Source organism: Dasypus novemcinctus, chromosome 1 (assembly GCF_030445035.2).
Source record: "Dasypus novemcinctus isolate mDasNov1 chromosome 1, mDasNov1.1.hap2, whole genome shotgun sequence".
Taxonomy (NCBI): Eukaryota; Metazoa; Chordata; class Mammalia; order Cingulata; family Dasypodidae; genus Dasypus; species Dasypus novemcinctus.
The window spans coordinates 50,745,756-50,763,162 of record NC_080673.1 but is presented as its reverse complement, the minus strand read 5'-3'; the positions used below and the strand labels follow the sequence as shown (position 1 = coordinate 50,763,162).

General features: G+C 38.9%; 1 long non-coding RNA gene across 1 annotated transcript; it reads right to left on the bottom strand.

Annotated features, from left to right (window-relative positions):
• Positions 1-2,611: 2,611 nt before the first annotated feature.
• LOC131275781 (uncharacterized) lies at positions 2,612-13,587 on the bottom strand. The gene is made up of 3 exons (XR_009183214.2): positions 13,506-13,587; positions 9,307-9,437; positions 2,612-2,698 (listed from the first exon to the last, which is right to left on the bottom strand). It is a non-coding gene; the product is annotated as an uncharacterized lncRNA (long non-coding RNA).
• Between the last annotated feature and the right edge of the window lie 3,820 nt (positions 13,588-17,407).

The following is a 17,407-nucleotide window of genomic DNA, read 5'->3' as shown; positions in this document are numbered from 1 at the left end:
AGCCACTAAACTCTACATATTCATTCTGATGCTGTATAGGCTAGTTTATTTCCTTTATATACTTTAGTCTGCGTTTTATAACTTGTAATTATGTGTAGCTATATAAAAAATGAACATAACTATTCACTTTGACAGGCTAATGAGGTGCACGGGTACAAAATGCTAGAAGTCTTTGATTTGATAGAAAATTCTACTATCGTGCTTGTTTTGTAATAAACCAAATTTATTTTGTGAAACTCCAAAACATGCTGGTGTCTTATTAAAAAAAGCATTTAAATTAATAGCTAAGAGAAGAGAATTCTTAATTTTCAATCAGTGATAGTCACCTTTACTATAAGAAAATATTCTTGAGCCAGAAAAATAAGCAAACACCTAAGAAACACTCCAAAAACTGATGTCAGTTATCAAACTAACAAAGCTTCAAAGTCATTTGAAAATAACAATCTTATGAAAGTTGTAACCTACTTTATCATCACATTTACAAGTGCATTTGTTCTTTTTCTTTTTTTGCTTTACTAATTTTCTTGTTTTTGTCATTGTTCCAGGGTAGTATCTTCCCTCTCTAACATGCTCTATGCTACATTTATATTTTAAATTAAAAACATTGTACAGTTATTATACAAGGGCATTTTCTGTCCCATGTATATTTCCTTCCAAGGTACCAACTTTCCCTAGTCTACCTTTTTCTTTGACCAAGAGACAATCTTTTTTCCTTTAAATCAGTCATATTTGGAAACTAACTTCTATATTATAGCAACAAAGAAAAATTCTGGAGACATTCTTAGTCTTCCTTTCTTCCTTTGAAACTTTCCCTCTGACATCCTGGTGACATGAAGAGTCAATATGGGAAACAGTAGTCTTGAATGTATTCCAAATCAGGACACATCAAGCAAGCTACTGCTTGGTCACTGTGAGAAAGAAAATGAATTGGCTTCCAATTAACAGTGACATCAAATGTAGAAGAGAGAAGAAACATGATTTCTCATCTGCATCTTTGCTTTGCAATTACTCTACTTTGAATAGTAAGAATAAGCTCTCACCACTTTCTGACATAACTGCCTCACAACTAAAATTGCCATAACACCTCACCTATGTGGACCTCATCTATCTTGTGATTTCATCTGTATGCAATAAAGAAAAGAGAAAATGCTCTGAAAACCAAAAATCATATTTAGAGAAGAGCCTCTATCACTCCCTTCAGCATCTATTTATTCTTAATTTGAACAGAGCGTAAAGAACCTTACGGCAGTGCAGATAAATAAAGAGTGCAGGCTCTGGAGACAGTCCAACTGAGTTGAATCCTGGCTTTGCAATTTACTAACTCGGCAACCTTGGGCAAGTTATTTAACCTGAATGCAGGGTTGAATCACCCATGGATGGGTTAATTATATCTTTCATAAGATTTTTATATGGCTGAATGCAGTTAAAACATATAAAGCCCCTAGAACTGTGCCCAGGCACATAGGTTTTGTTTTAATTTCTAAGCCCATGAAACATTATAAAGAGCAAGAAAGAAGAGGGAGAGGGACTTCTATAGATAATCACGTTGATATCAGTAAATAGTATCAACTGGGAAAGTCTAATAGCAAGGGAGAAGGGTGAGTTCTTTTAAGTTAGACACAAAACTGGAGACACTGCGTACAGGCACAAAATTCTGGTGAGTATGCAAGGGCATCACTCTATTACATCACAATCTAGTAATAAAAGTTTATAAAGAGGAGTCTGAGCCATTATATACAAGGACATCTCTCTATTTCCACTCAGTAAAATAGTTGATTTTTCTAAAGATGACCCTGAATCTCCACAAAGTGATTAAAAGAGGCTCAATAACTTAAATGAAGATGCTACACATTTTAAAAGATTTCTTTTTGAAACAGCCAAATAAAAAAATTTAAGTGCCTAAATAGATACTCAGCTACCCAAAACACTCAGTTCTTCAGAATACTTGAATCTCTAAGTGTTCTAATTATAAGAAGATACTGAAAGTAAAAGCAAAATACAACAGCAAATCATTCATGAGGGGGGTGTGATAAAGACTGCTAATTTTCCCCTACATCTTAGTCTCCTTTTTGGAAATAGAAATGCCCTGAGTGGTACAAGGCGCCGGATTACATCCATCATCTAGAGACTACATGTCCTAGCCTCCTTTGTAATCAGTGTGGCCATGTGACTAACTCTCATCCCAAGAATGTGAATGGAAATCCATTGTGTAACTTCTGTGGCACTTCATTAAAATAAAAATCCCTTCCTTTTCCTTCCTCCTCCCCTTCCCACAATCTGTATTGAGAAAATGAAGGAGGTGAGTCAGTTTCTATCATTCAGATGTGACAGTCATCAGGAAACAGCTGAACAAAATAAAAGAAACTGGATCACACAAGGCCAGTTTGTGGGAGGAGCACAGTGCCCTACCTGCCTTGGGCCCATACTTCCCCCAAGGCAGTTAACTTATGTCTTATCTGAGCCTGAGAAATTTGGAGTCTTTTGGTTATAGCAGCTTCGTATTATCTTAATAAATTCAGAGAAAGATACAGAATTAACAAGATGCAATCTCTACCCTTGGAAACTGTAATCCAGAAAAAAATGAGACAAATACCCAAATAATTACATTGCCGTGTAGTCCATGTTGCTTGTCATGTGGTCCAATTCTATCAACTTGGACCAGAAAATCTTCCTGAAGAAGGTAGCGTTTGAGAAGTACCTGTAATTAATAACATTTCAAAGGTAGAAATAGGTTAAAGCAGGAAAGTGAAACTGTTTGAATAAAAGCACAACAGAAAAGTGGAGGCATGTCAAGTAATATCCTGTTAGAATAGGAAGTAGGGCTGGCAGGCCTTGGAATATGTAAGCTTGAGGAGGAAATTCAAACCACTGAATTATTATTATAATTATGAAATATTTGTTAAACTATTTCTGTATGGAAACACTGTACTAAGTGTTTTATGTGTACTTTCTAATTTTATCCTCAAAATAAGCTCTAATGTTCTATCTCTTCTAGCCTCAGGAGTCTGTACCTAATTCACCAGGAAATGAAAATTTAGAAGAACTATGGGAAAATGAGTGGCACTCCCTAGCTGGGCCTCAGGAAGATTGATCATGTACCAGTGTAAAAGAACAGGATGCAAAAGGGACTAGTTAGGATAATTTTTATAATTAGACAAGGCAAGAGTGGGGACTTGATTTAGCACGGCAGCACTGAAAGAACCAGAAAGAAGGGGCTGGATTCAAAAGTTGTTATGAAGAACTTGGCGAGTAATTATGTGATTATTTGAAGAGATCTATGAAAAAGGAGATGGGAAGATAAACCAAAGGTTTAGAACCTGAGCCCTAACAATAAAATAAGAAACAAGGTGTCATTATTAACAAAAAACAGGAGGTGAAGAGGATGCACTTGGCTTACTGAGATGTTGACAGAATCTATGAAGAGAATCTTTGCCTTCTTAGTACCACTGACTTATTATGTGACTTTGGGTAAATACTTAATGCCTCTGTATTAGTCAGCCAAATGGGTTCTGATACAAAGTACCAGAAATCGGTTGGCTTTTATAAAAGGCTATTTATTTGGGGTAGAAACTTACAGTTACAAGGCCCTAAAGAGTCCAACTCAAGGTACCATAAGAGGTGTATTCTCACCCAGGGTCTGTCGCCACATACTGACACAAGATGGCAGGTGATGTTTGCGAGGATTCAATCTTCCTCCTCCTCCCACGGCTCCGTGATCCCAGCTACTTCCAATCTCAGTTGCAGGTTGGGACAAGTCTTGCCTCTCCTGGGGCTTGTTTCTGTCTGGGTTCAGTTGCTCTGCTCTCTCCACAAGGCCAGCTGTAAGCAGTCAGTCGAATGGCAGGACCCCTGCCTGTGTCTACTGGAGACATCTTTTTCCTCTCATATCTGCTTCTCTGTGTGTTTACTTCCCAGGCTCCAGGACCAAAACTCCAGCAAACTCTGCCTTGTCATTTTCTCTATGAGTCTCTGCCCACCAAGGAGGCGGGAACTCAATGTCCTACTGATGTGGCCAAATCAAAAGCCCCAGTCTTGATTTAATCAAGTAAACGTGAAACCTCTGTATCAAATACAATCAAATATGCCCAGAGGAATAGACCAGTTTACAAACATAATCCCGTAGCTACTTTTGGAATTCATAAATAATACTAACCTGCTACAGCCTCTAAACCCTCTCCTACATAGTAGGCATTCACTAAACAATAGCTAACACCATTGTTGTTTTTCTTAAACATTATGAACAACCGGGAAAAAGAATTATAGAGTTGAGAGGTTTCTGCATATGTACATTCATTTGTTACATATAATTCTGGCATATATATGACATGTTAATATAATGTATATGTATTTATGTAAAAATGTTTGTTAATTGAAGATGTGAGAGTTGATGAGACCACCAAAGAAAAGATAAAGTTTTGATGAAAGAACACTGAAAAATACTGCCAGTTTAAGATAGGAAAAAGGGCCAATGGTGAAAGAAACAGGAAGAAATAATAGTGAGGTAAGAAGAACTGAAAGACAGGGGAAAGAAGAATTCAGTGGAGGGATGGTTACCATGTTAACATGTCAAATACTTTTTAGAAGGCAAAAAAGAGTTGGGACCTGAGAAAAATAATATTGCTTTTAGTGGCCAAGTCAAGAAAATGGTGTTTGTCAGGATGGAGACATAAATGTATTTATCAACATGTGGGAAACAGCTGGTAGACAAAAAGATTAAATTTACAAAGGAAAGTGGGGAATATTAAAGGAGTAAAATCTCAGAGGACTAAAAGGGGGTTAAATCAAGCATACAGGAAGAAAGATCAGCTTCTACCAGGAGAAGTATGTTCCTCATGGAAGAAAATGAGAGAAATGAGGGAGGATGGCACAGTGAAGACACTGAAGGCAACTCTGCCTAGTGAGAGAGCTCACTTAAGCTGTATTTTTAGTTGAGTAAGAACTCTACTTAACAAAGTAAGAGGATAGGTCATTTACTGAAGGAAAGTAAAATGGTTAAAATTAAAGACTTGAAGAGGTGCTCACTGTTTACTTTTTCTCCCACAGGTTAAGAGCATTTATACAGTAAATCACATTATTTCTTGATATTTCCACTTGAATATTTCATTAAATCCATGTTTCTCCTTAATGCATTCATTTATACAGTGTTTGGAGTAAGTTTTCAGAAAAAAACACCCTAAATGATTGAAATGAATCACTCCCAGCCATTTCCACTCCCTAACGTCAACTCTATATTAAAGGGGATAAGTGGTGGCAGTAGCAGTGGAGGATGAGGTTCTAATTTGCACAGCAACATTCTGAAACATTTAATTTCCTACAAAATGATTACAATTTTTATAGATCTCTTTTCTATAACACCAAATAGAAAAAAAGGGAGCTAAGTCCAGTGACTTAGAAGATCATCCGAAAATGAGAAGTAACATTTTCTAACAGATAATTAGCTTTGTTGAGAACGCACCCCTCTCCAGCAGCACCAGGGAAAATATTTCTTAAATTGTTATTATAAACAGAGTAATGGTTTATCTGAAAACCCTAAAAGTGATGGGGAGTGGATATGAGAAAAAATAGGTCATACTGTATAAAAAAATTACATAACCACTAAGATTCTAGAGAAAAAGTCAAATGAGAAGAACTAATCACTTGGGATAACCAGTCAATAGAAGAAAAAAATAAAAATAATAGCCTAAAGACCGAATAAAATTCCTTTAAAAGAAAGACACCCAATAGAACACTGAACCTAGAGCAATGTACAATGATGAAAGCAAACCAAGTGTTAGGGTTCCATCTAGAATTCCTTAGTAGCAGACCAAAGGAAACCACATGTGCATGAACTGCCAGAAGGAATGGTGAAGATAAAAGATTGCTCTATAATTGAAAATTGTGTCACTAAATCTTATCGCTTATTTTGACAAGAGGGTTTGTTTTCAGTCTCCTCTGTCTGGGTCAGAATCAGAGAATACACTGGATGCCCCCACCTGCTCAGCAAGCCTGCCCAGCCTGAGTCAGTGTACCCAGATGACAGTGCAGTGCTCATAGAAATAGGAGGGAACCTGGTCCTCAATGGGACACACAGGCAAAGGTGAGTTCTAAAGTGTCCCCCTTAGAAAGGAGGGCCCATTCCCTGGAGCCAAGGTGTGCTGCAAAAGCATTGGCTGGGACTTGTGTCTGCAAGGCCATGAAATTTGTTGAACAAAGTCTCTGTTCTGCAAACTAACCAGTATTGTCTGGGACACAACCAAAGGTAGATAAAAGAAGTCTGGGGGAAAAAAAAATCTGTACTTTGAGAACCTTGGACCACTCTTTCCCGTGTATCTCAGGTTGTATTAGTCAGCCAAAGGGGTGCTGATGCAAAATATCAGAAATTGGTTGGTTTTTATAAAGGGTATTTATTTGGCGTAGGAGCTTATAGATACCAGGCCAGAAAGCAAAAGTTACTTCCCTCATCAAAGTCTATTTTCACGTGTTGGAGCAAGATGGCTACTGACATCTGCAAGGGTTCAGTCTTCCTGGGTTCCTCCCTTCTAGGGTCTTGCTTCTCTCTAGGTTCAAGGTTCCTTTCTTCCCAGGGCTTGCTTCCTTCTGGGCTCAGCGATTCCTCCCTTCCTGGGGTTTGCTTCTCTTTCCTCTGTGTGCTCATTTTCCAGGGCTCCAGCTTAAAGCTTCAGCATCAAACTCCAACATCAAAATACCAAAATCAAAATTCCACCATCAAAAACCCTCCAATTCTGTCCTTTGCCGTGCCTTTTATCTGTCAATCCCCACCCACCAAGAAGCGGGGACTCAATGCCCTACTGATGTGGCCTAATCAAAGCCCTAATCATAACTCAATCACACCAGATACAGACCAGATTACAAACATAAAAATATCTATTTTTGGAATTCATAACCATATCAAACAGCTACGCTGATCATCAAGGCAGAATCCTGGTTTTGCTCTATTAAGTTTGAAATTGTACAATATCAAAATATTCTGTCCACTCTTGAACCCCAGTGGTGCAAGAGAGGTCTGCCTTTCTCCCTGTTAATTGAATAGAGGCTACTGGGGTTAGCCTGGACTAAAGGCATCCTTGTCTTTTGAGCAGTTCATCTTAGTAAGAAAGAACTGAATGGAAGATCCTTACAGTTCAGATCTGCTGACTTGTGTACCTACCACTTGGAAATGTCTTTTGTGTACTTTTAACTGCACAGGTCATAAGATGCTTTATAATATATGAATAATAAAAACAACTTTTTCTTCTTTCTAGTCTACTCATGCTCTATGGATGTAGTCCATATCTTATGACCTTACACAGAGCTGGGCAGAGTTCGAGTTCAGGGTTCCATTGTGTAGGCAGGTGTGTCTTCTGAGCGAGGAACACTATTTTCCAGATACTAAAGCTCAATTCAACTGGCACATCAGTGATCCAGAAACTCAGGTCTAATCAAATTCTGAATTTCTAACAGTCCTTGCTTTGTGGGCACACTGACAACGTATTTGGGTGCCCCACATCTTTTCTAATCAGTGCTGCATAATGAGCCAGCCTCCTCTTCCTCCTAGTTGCTCCCTCTGGAGTTCCTTTGCGCCTGAGAACCTAAAGAAGTGGCTGGTAAAAAAGGGCACCTGGGGCAGAGTTATCAGTACAGCTTTTTGCAGGATACCATCCTGGGCTGTTTTTATTTTTATTTTATTAAGTGTCCATACTTGATGGAAGATGGGAATAATTTGAACGTATTAGATTTATAAATTTTTTTAGATTGAAAGATGGTTGTAGCACTTAAAATGGAAAATTTCCTTCTTGGTTTGCAATTATCCTGAGTGTGTTCTCTGCCAGTGTAGCTCAAATGGGCCAGGGTAAAAGGTTAAAGAAAAGAAGGTGGCAATGCCAGGCTGGTGGTTAAGGCCAGGGCATCCCCTACCACAGTGCCACTGACTTGCTGTGACCCTTGGCAAGTCACTTAATTTTTAGAACTACATGTCTCAGTTTTCCTTCTGTTAAAATGGGGTCAATAATAATGACCTGCCTCAAAGGGCAGTTTTGAGGCATGACTAATGCCTTTTATAAAGCATTTAGGATCCTTCAGCAGATGAATTCTATCAAGTCCTGAGGATTTTCATAGTAGTTATGTCCACCATCCACCATGAACTTGGTTTGTCCATGTTCTAAGTGGCATTTATATGAGTGTGAGAATGCATATAAACTCATTGCCATGGAAACATGTACAGGACACCCTTTCATTGATTGGGTAGGATTTTCCCTTTTTATGTGAGACAGTAGCTATTTGTGTCCTAAGAATAATTTTGGAATAATTTCTATTAACATTGACTCTGAAGCTAATAAAAGTGAAATGCATCTGAAAAACAAACAAACAAACAAACAAAAAACCAATCTCACTCACAATGTCTCGAGCCTATAAGATATCACAGGATGAGATAAATAAAAATTTAGAGATCAAGCTCTGGGATTGTGCTGTAATTACCCTGGAAAGATTACGAAAAGATACAACAAAGAACCATTGAACAGTAAAGAGAAACTTGAGGACCAAGCTTCTGCTTTTTCTCAAAACAATGAAACTGGTGAGGAGATAAAAGATAAAACTCTTTCGTTTTTATTTAGAGAATTCCTAGGGAATATGCTGTTTACATGCAAAAATGGAAAAAAAACTGCATTATAATGGAAAAGAAAGGACCGCAGTAAAAAAGAAATTATAGGAGTTACATTATTATTGTAAATGACATTAAAATTTGATTTGAAAATGGACCAGAGTCATTATAGACCTCTAAGAATGTGAGTAGCAAGATCGAAACGACCTTCAGAAAGATGCTTCTTACTACTTTGTGAGGAGCATAGTTTACAGAACAGAAAAGCCAGTAAAATAACTGGGCATGAGGCAAGCGAATTTTCAGACTGGACTATGAATAAAAAAGACCAGGATACAGAATTCAGAATGGATTAAATGAAACAAACCTGTGCTCAGATGTGATTCTTTCCATAAACTCTTCAACTAAAACCTCCAACCGTTTTGGATTTTCCTCCCTCAAGTACATATTCTATCAATTCTTTGCCTACGAGCCACTCATCCCAATAGCATTTCCTTATCTCTGTTATGTTCACTTCCCTGCCTACATAAATTCTATTCCATAGTTCATAATTATAATCATTCTTTTTTACATACCCCAAATCCCTACCACTACCTCCATTATACTCTCCTGGTTAAATTCCAGTGCTCATCAAGCCTCTCCCATTAACTCTGCACCTGAACTATTAAATGGGGCTGAAGAAAACACAAAGTCATGCAAACCATTCTACCTTTTATTTCATAATCCCTTACCTCAAGCAGGTCCTTACCCAGCAATCATTCTATTTTCTGGTCCATTTATTCTCTCACTTGCTTAAATAATTTTCCATGCCTTTTCTGTCCTCAAATGTTCAAGACCATCTCCCCTCAGTTGATCTTGTTTCCTATTAAAAAAAAAAAAAAAAGTCGAAGTCAGAAGTGAAAAATTTTCAAATTCCTGCCACCATTTCTACCTTTATATCTGGATTTCCTTTTGGTACTAGAAATGAATGACTCATACTCTTACGACTAAGTCTAAACCTTCACCTTGTACCTTAGACCCAATTTTCTCTTACTTACTTGACTCTCCTTCCCTCCTGAATTATTTCCATTAGTATATAAACATTATATTGTATTAAAAAAATAAAAAATTAGACTTGTTTCTGTACCCTTCTCCAGTTATTGCCTCATTTCTCTGTTTCACTTTATAAAAACCTCTATTTCCTGTCCTGAATTTCATTTTCTCTTTAGCCGACTCCACACAACCATTTGCCCCCGATACTCATCTGGGGATCCACAAATATTCTTACCTTTAGTGGGAGGAAGAGATGAGATGTGGAGGCGTTTTCGGGACTTGGAGTTGTCCTGGGTGGTGCTGCAGGGACAGTTACCAGACATTGTATGTCCTTCCATGGCCCACTGGGTGGACTGTGGGAGAGTGTGTGCTATGATGTGGACCATTGACCATGAGGTGCTGCAGTGCTCAGAGATGTACTCACCAAATGCAATGAATGTCTCATGATGATGGAGGAGGTTGTTGTTATGGGGGGAGGAGTGGGGTGAAAGGGGTGGGGTATATGGGGACCTCATATATTTTGAATATAATATTAAAAAAATAAAGACAAAAAAAGATATTTAGCATTTCTTAGATATGAGAACCATTGCTCTAAGCCACTTAGTCCCTCAAATTAGTTATACATCAGAATAAACCACCCAGGTGGTGGTGCTCCTGAGGGATATGGAGACACCCAGTCCTACGGTCATGGCAGATGGCTCCAGAGTTTGGTGCCTTGCCAGGGGGCCCTACTTGGAATTTGTACTCCCGAGGGTGATGGAGTTGGACTCAGATGTGTCTTTTCCTCATGTGCCTCTTCTGTCCCTTTTATTGAACTCATGGTTGGTGCTGGGGTTGGTAAATATCCAGGAGACTTGAATCTCTGGGCTGTCCATGTGCCAGCTGGGCCCTGAGCCTCAGCAGAGCTACAACACCTCCTCTCCAGTTCATTGGGCTTACCCAGGTCAGCTAACAAGGAGGTGAGGATGGACAACCACCACACCAAGGAACCGAGAGAGTCTACAACTGCAAGCAGGAAAGTCCCATCCATCAGCCATGTGGGATCGAAGCCCCCTCTCAATTGACAGGTGGAGAGGTCATCACCTCCCTAAGGTCCTCAGGCTGGAGGAATACAATATGGACTAGAGTGGACTTACTGGCATTCTACTATAGAATTATAGTGACTCTAGCAATGGAAGAAATTATATCATTGATATGGAGACAGTGGCCACTGGAGTTGCTGGAGTCAGAGATAGGGAAAAATAGGTACAATATAGGGTCATTTTCAGGACTTGGAGTTGTCCTGAATGACAGATGCAGGGACAGATGCAGGACATTATATATCCTGCCATAACCCACTGAATGGAGTGGGGGAGAGCATAAACTACAATGTAAACTATAATCCATGCAGTGTAGCAGTGCTTCAAAATGTATTTATCAAATGCAATGAATGTAACTACACTAATGAAAGAAGTTGTTGATGTGGAAAAACTACGGGGTATGAAGAGTGGGGCATATGGGAATCTCCATTTTTTTTAATGTAACATTTTGTATCATCTATGTATCTTTTAAAAACAAAAATACGTGTTAAAAAAGTTTCTGTAAATCTAGGGCAATTTGATTATATGATATTAATTAGCTGAGACAAACATGAGTCTTTCCTTAATATGGCCTCACTTTTGAACCTCTAACAACTCAGACCATGAGAGTTCTGTACATCAAAGCGGTCATAATCATTAAATGTTTCAAGATCTGAAGTGTTACCTTCACTATCAAAATAACAATTGAAATTTATCCAGAGTTCTGCTATCTAATTTCTGTCTCTCAATAAGTAATGTTGGTCTAGAGGCCTGTTCCAGAACAGAACCCAGGAGATCTGTTTAACTTCTTATTAGCCCTTAATTTGAAGGACATCAAGGAGAAAAGATCTCTCTCAGTTCTTCTCTAGGCAGACAAAAGTGACTTAGGTCACCCATTTCCTATCTTCTAGCCTGGTTCACTCTGTTGTCCCTAGAGTTCTATAGAGTGGGGTACCCAGGACAATTTTTAGTCAATTTCTCTGAAATACCTCAAGTCCAAGTGGACTCCCTAATTTTTCAACTAAAATGAGTAGCCTCAGCTCAACAGGATGGAGTTTCCACTCCTAGGGTCTAAAGACAGTGATCCTACACTCTCCATCAATCTACCCAATGGCTTCCTTTCTGTTCCGGAAGGTTATTAGACCTGCAGCACACTCTACTTGCCAGTTCTCAGAATTGTACTACATGTTATCAATCTATGAAGCATAACTGGGGGAAGGGGTAGTGAAAATGATGACTATTTAAAACCCAAGCTACATTATTTTCGTCAGCAATGTCCTGTAAATGTAATTTTGATGGAAATTTCTCAAAACTGTTTTTTTTAATATTTTCATTACACTGCAATATATCTAGTCAGAAGAAGAGTAGAAATGACTACAAATTACAAGTCAGAACTTACTTTAAAATACTAACTGACCTAGTAGACAATTCTTAATTCACTTAGTAGTAACAAAACAATTATAATTCCCCCCCAAACTTAACTCAAGAATACTTGTCTTCCTCAAAGATGTGTCCCTAGAAATATGCAGGCCAAAGATACTGGTGAAAAGATAACTAAAGTAAGTAAATAAGTAAGTAAGATAACCAGTAAGTAAAATAAATAATTAAAATTAAAGTGCTGTGCTATTTTCTATATAAAATTAACATCGATTTTTATAATGACATCCAGTGCTTATAGGGCCATGGCAGGAGTATAAATTGGACTAATCTTTCTGCATAGAGATTCAGTAATAAATATCAAATACCTCAAAAGGAGCTCATAATGTATCAATTCCAATAATTCAATGTTTCCTAACAAAATAAAGATGCACACAAAGATTTAGCACTGGGATATTTTTTGCTCCATTTTGTATCACCTTGAACATTTAGAAAAAACCTAAAAATCCAACAATATGGAATTTGTTAAATAAGTTTGGTACATGTGTATAATAAAATACCATATATAGTAGTTTGATATGGTTATGAATTCCAAAATAGATATTGCATTATGTTTGTAATCTGATCTGTACCTGGGCCTGACTGAATTATGATTAGGGCTTTAATTGGGCTATATCATTAGGGCATCAAGTCCCCATCCCTTGGTAGGTGGGGATTCACAGATAAAAGTCATGGCAAAGAACAGAGTTGAGGGTTTCTGATGTTGGAGTTTTGATGTTGGAGTTTTGATGTTGGAGTCTGATGCTTAAGTCTTAAGCTGAAGCCCTGGGGAAAGAGTCAGAGCCATTCACCTGATAGTCTACAGCTGGCCTTGTGGAGGAAACAGAGGAGCTGAGCCCAGAGGAACCCAGGAAGCCTGAATCCTCACAGATGTCAGCAGCCATCTTGCTCCAACATGTGGAAATAGACTTTGGTGAGGGAAGTAAATTATGCTTTATGGCCTGGTAAGTGTAAGCTCCTACCCCAAATAATACTCTTTATAACGCCCAGAAGATTTCTGGTGTTTTGCATTAGCACGCCTTTGGCTGGCTAATACACCATGAATATTTAAGATAAACATGTAATGGCATAGAAATATGTCCCTATTCTATGTTAAGTAAAGAAAAGTATATCTGACAGTATGTATAATTTTAGTCAGAGAAGAGGAAAAGAAAAACCAAAAGCTTAGAGTGGGTCTCTCTGGTGTGCTATGTTTTCTCACCTTCCATTTTGCTTATCTGTTTCTCAAACTTTCAACAATCATGAAAGTTTTTGTGACAGGATTAGTCTCTGTTCTTTAATCTACTTCCCACTTTATACTCGTTGGCTCCTACACAATTATAAATAAAATTAGCAATTCCTGTATCAATAGGTATCCTTGCAAATATGTCTTGGTTTCACATATACATATTTTCTTGACTCACCACAGTTCTTGTGTGAAGTTGTAGGATCTAAAAGGTTCAGGGCAATAGCATTTAATTCTTTAAGCTTCCTGGTACCTAAAAAGTAATATAGACAAAAAAGCACCAAATTGTATTTACTGAATAAATGAATCCAAAATATGAGATAAAAAAGGCCTTAAGAAAAGTAAAAGCATGTATGTGTTTGAATGGTTGTTGTCTATGCTCTAAATATGTTTTGTTACTATTTACCAAATCAAACCTCCATCTTTTTTCTCACAAATATTGCCCCTGCTTCAGAGCTATTGCTCTTTGAGGTTGTCTCAGCCTCAGTGTCAGAATTCAAACCTTTGCTCAGAAAAGCATCACCACATCTCTGAGTCCTGCACTCCAGGTTGCCCTGCCTGCTGACTTTCTTTACTAGAAGTCATGGTTCAGTGCATCTTTAAAGTTTTCCTTTTGTTTCTTTATTGACTTTGCCTCACAAGTTTTCATTGTTCTTTTTAGGTTACAAGGAACAGAACCACATTCATGTCACCTCAAGTAATGGACAGCTTATTATGCAAATGATTAAGGAAATAAGTGTAGTGAGTTTACTATGTTAGTACTATTCTTAGAGGGACAAAACTTTCTAAATATAACAAAATTTAGAATCCATGAATGGAAAGAGTGATAAATTCGGGTGCCCTAAAAACAAAGCTTTCTGTGCTTCCCAAACAGTTAAAAGAAAAATAAAAAGGAAAAATATCTTATATCATAAACAAAAGGTTAATTTCTTGACTATATTATAAAAACCAACAGGCAAAAGACAAATAACTCAAAAGTGGGCAAAATCCACTGAAAAGGAAATGCAGATGAACCTTAGACAAATGCACAGATGTTAAACCTCACTTCCAATAAGAGAAATGAAAAAGAAAAGAAAAATTAGGCACTATTTTTCACCTAAAAATTAGCAAAGATAAAAAAATTGCTAACCTATGAGTTGCAAAGGTATGGTAGAAGTGGCACTCTCATATATTGTACATGAGAATATGAATTATTTGAATGTGTATGTGGCAAGAATTTCACAGCATCTATACAAATTTGCAAATCATACCTACTAAATTATCCTCTGGCCCAGGTATTCCACTTCTAGGAATTTTCCTATAGATATTTTTGTCTTAGTTTGCTAAAAACTGCTGAAAGCAATATACCAGAAATAGGTTGGCTTTTACAATGGAAATTTATTAATTTATAAGCTTCAAATTCTGAGGATCCTTCTCCATAGGCACCAATGCTTTCAACTTCTAGCTGCTCTGTCTGTGGCTTTCTCGCTCAGCTTCCATGGTGTGTTAGCCAAAAAGGGGTACTGATGCAAAGTTCCAGAAATTTGCTGGCTTTTATAAAGGTTACTTATTTGGGGTAAAAGCTTACTGTTACAAGGCCCTGAAGAGTACAATTCGAAGTACTGTAAGAGGTGTATTCTCACCAAAGTCTGTTGACACGTGTTGAAGAAGGTGATTGCCGATCTCTGCAAGGGTTCAGCCTTCCTCTTCCTCTTAAGGCTCTATGGGCCCAGCTTCTTCTGATCTCAGCTGTAGGCTGAAGGGCTCATTTCTTCCCAGGCCTTCTCAGCAGCTCAGGGCCTTGGTCTCTTAGCTGCCAACTATCAGGTAAATGACTCAGCTCTCCAGGGACTTTAGATGTTTGAGCCTTCTCCTTTCTGGCACGTTGCAGGACTGAAATGACCAAGTTCTCTCCTCTTCCATATCTGTGGAGCTTTCTTTCTTCCTGTGCCTTCTTCTGTGTCTTCTTGATTGAGTGTCCATTTATATAGCACAAGGGGGTGGGTACGCAACCCTGAGCCATGCCCTACTAACATGGTTGAATCAAAGGCCCAGGATTGGTTTAATTAAATAAAATCAAAACCTTTGAATTTTAATCAGTCAAGGGGTATCATACTCAGAGGAATAGACCAGTTTGCAAACATCATCTATATCTCTTTTTGGAATTCGTAAATCACAAACTGCCACACATGGGTTCCTTTCTGAGCTCCTGTCACCTTTTCTCTCTGTGTGTCTCTCATACACAAAGGACTCCAGCAAGAGGATTAAGACCCACCCTAGGTCACATCTTACTGTAATAATCTAATCAAAGACCTTAGCTGAAGTAATCAGAAGATCCCACCTACTATTCGTTCATATCCACAGGAATGGATTAACCCTAAAGACATGACTTTTTCTGGAATATATAGTCTCAAACTACCATAATTTTAGGCACATTGTTGAAGCTTTTGGGGGGCTTCGTGGGGGACTCCGAAGCTTCTGTGGGGCTTTTTGGGGCTGCGGGCTTAGGTGAGGACGACGCGGCTGGGCTGGAAGAACTCAAACTACGGAGACGAGGCTGGTGGCACAGGTCTGGTTTATTCAGGAAGTGTGCACATTATTATAGGGCAGGAGGGTGGGGTGGGGAATGCTAATTGGTTTAGGGGTGAGCAACATTTTGGTTGGCTGCGGTAAGCAGTTGCCAGGGAGGAGGGCTGGTAGGAAGTTGCATGGAGTGGGAGAGGTGGTGGCAGGGGGTTGGCTATAGCTGTTGCCGGGGTGGAAGGCAGACTTGAGCCTCTTAGGTAGTGGTGGGAAATAGAGAACAAAGCGGTTGCGTGGGGGGGGAGGGAGCGGGAGAGGGAGGGGAAGTGCGGAGTGGCAGGGGCCGACCAGATGTTGCGTTTAGGCGAGAGATTATGGGCGCAGCCTCTGCTGGTGCCTGGGCGGGCTTGAGGGCGTCACGCCCGTGCCAGCTGAGGACACGGCCGCCCATTCCAGCCGCCCTGTAGTAGGCCCGGGCAGGCTGAGGGCTTGCGCCCGTGCCAGCCACCCTGACCCCTGGCTCCAGGCTACGTGTATGCCTTCCGCCAGGGCTGGCCGTGCTTAGGAAGGCTTGCTGTCCCACAGCACATGTTAAATGATAGATGTAAAATATATCCACCGCACCATTGTTTATAATAGCAATAGATTGGCAGTAACCTAAATGTCTATTAATGGAAATGTGACCATAAATTATGCACAAGAGGAATAATATGCAGCTTTTAAAAATGAATATGGCATTTTATATACATTTATATGGGGATGATATTGTAAAGTGAAAAGAAGCAAAACATAAAAGCACATATATTAAATAGCAGCATCTGTTTAAATATATGTCTCTATATTCATATATATATGTGTGTGCATGCATATGCTTCTCTGTGCATATGCCACTAAAGAACATTCATACCTCTGGAAAAGGGAACTGGATGATCAAGGTGACAGGATGAGAAAGAGATTTTCTTTGAACCCTTTGAAATTTGAATCCAGTGAATGGATTTTTTTTTTTTAATGAACACTTAAACAAACTTGGAGCATGTTTTCTTTATTGAGATGCTTTCTTACTCACGTAGATGCAAGGCAAGTAGGCACCCTCAAGCTTGGGGAAAGGAACAACATGACATTTTTGTGAACAGATGAGGCCACTCCTCCTAAAATCCCTTGGTATAAAGATCTATTCTCTATGGAAGAAGTGGAAAAACAATTACATTGGAGTTAATGGTTAAAGAATTTCTTGGAACAAAAACCTTGCGATCTCAACCTCTTTTCTTTTGAGAACATTGCTATTAGTAACTTCTTATTGATTAATATAGTCTCACGGGCAAGAATGAATTGCAATAGTCTATGACAGAGACTTCGCCATTAGGGGAAAGGCATCTGGGCTGGTGAGTTGGCTCAAAGCCAGGACCAAATGTTCATGGTGGAAGAGCTGTCTATAGCAGAGGAGGTGGCTAAAGATGGAATCTGGTTGAACTAACTCCCTAGATGCCCATGTATGAGAATAATGACTAATAATGTATGAGTCAATGAGTTAAACTTGGCAACCCAAGCCTGGTGCACCTGGCAAAGCATCACACTGAG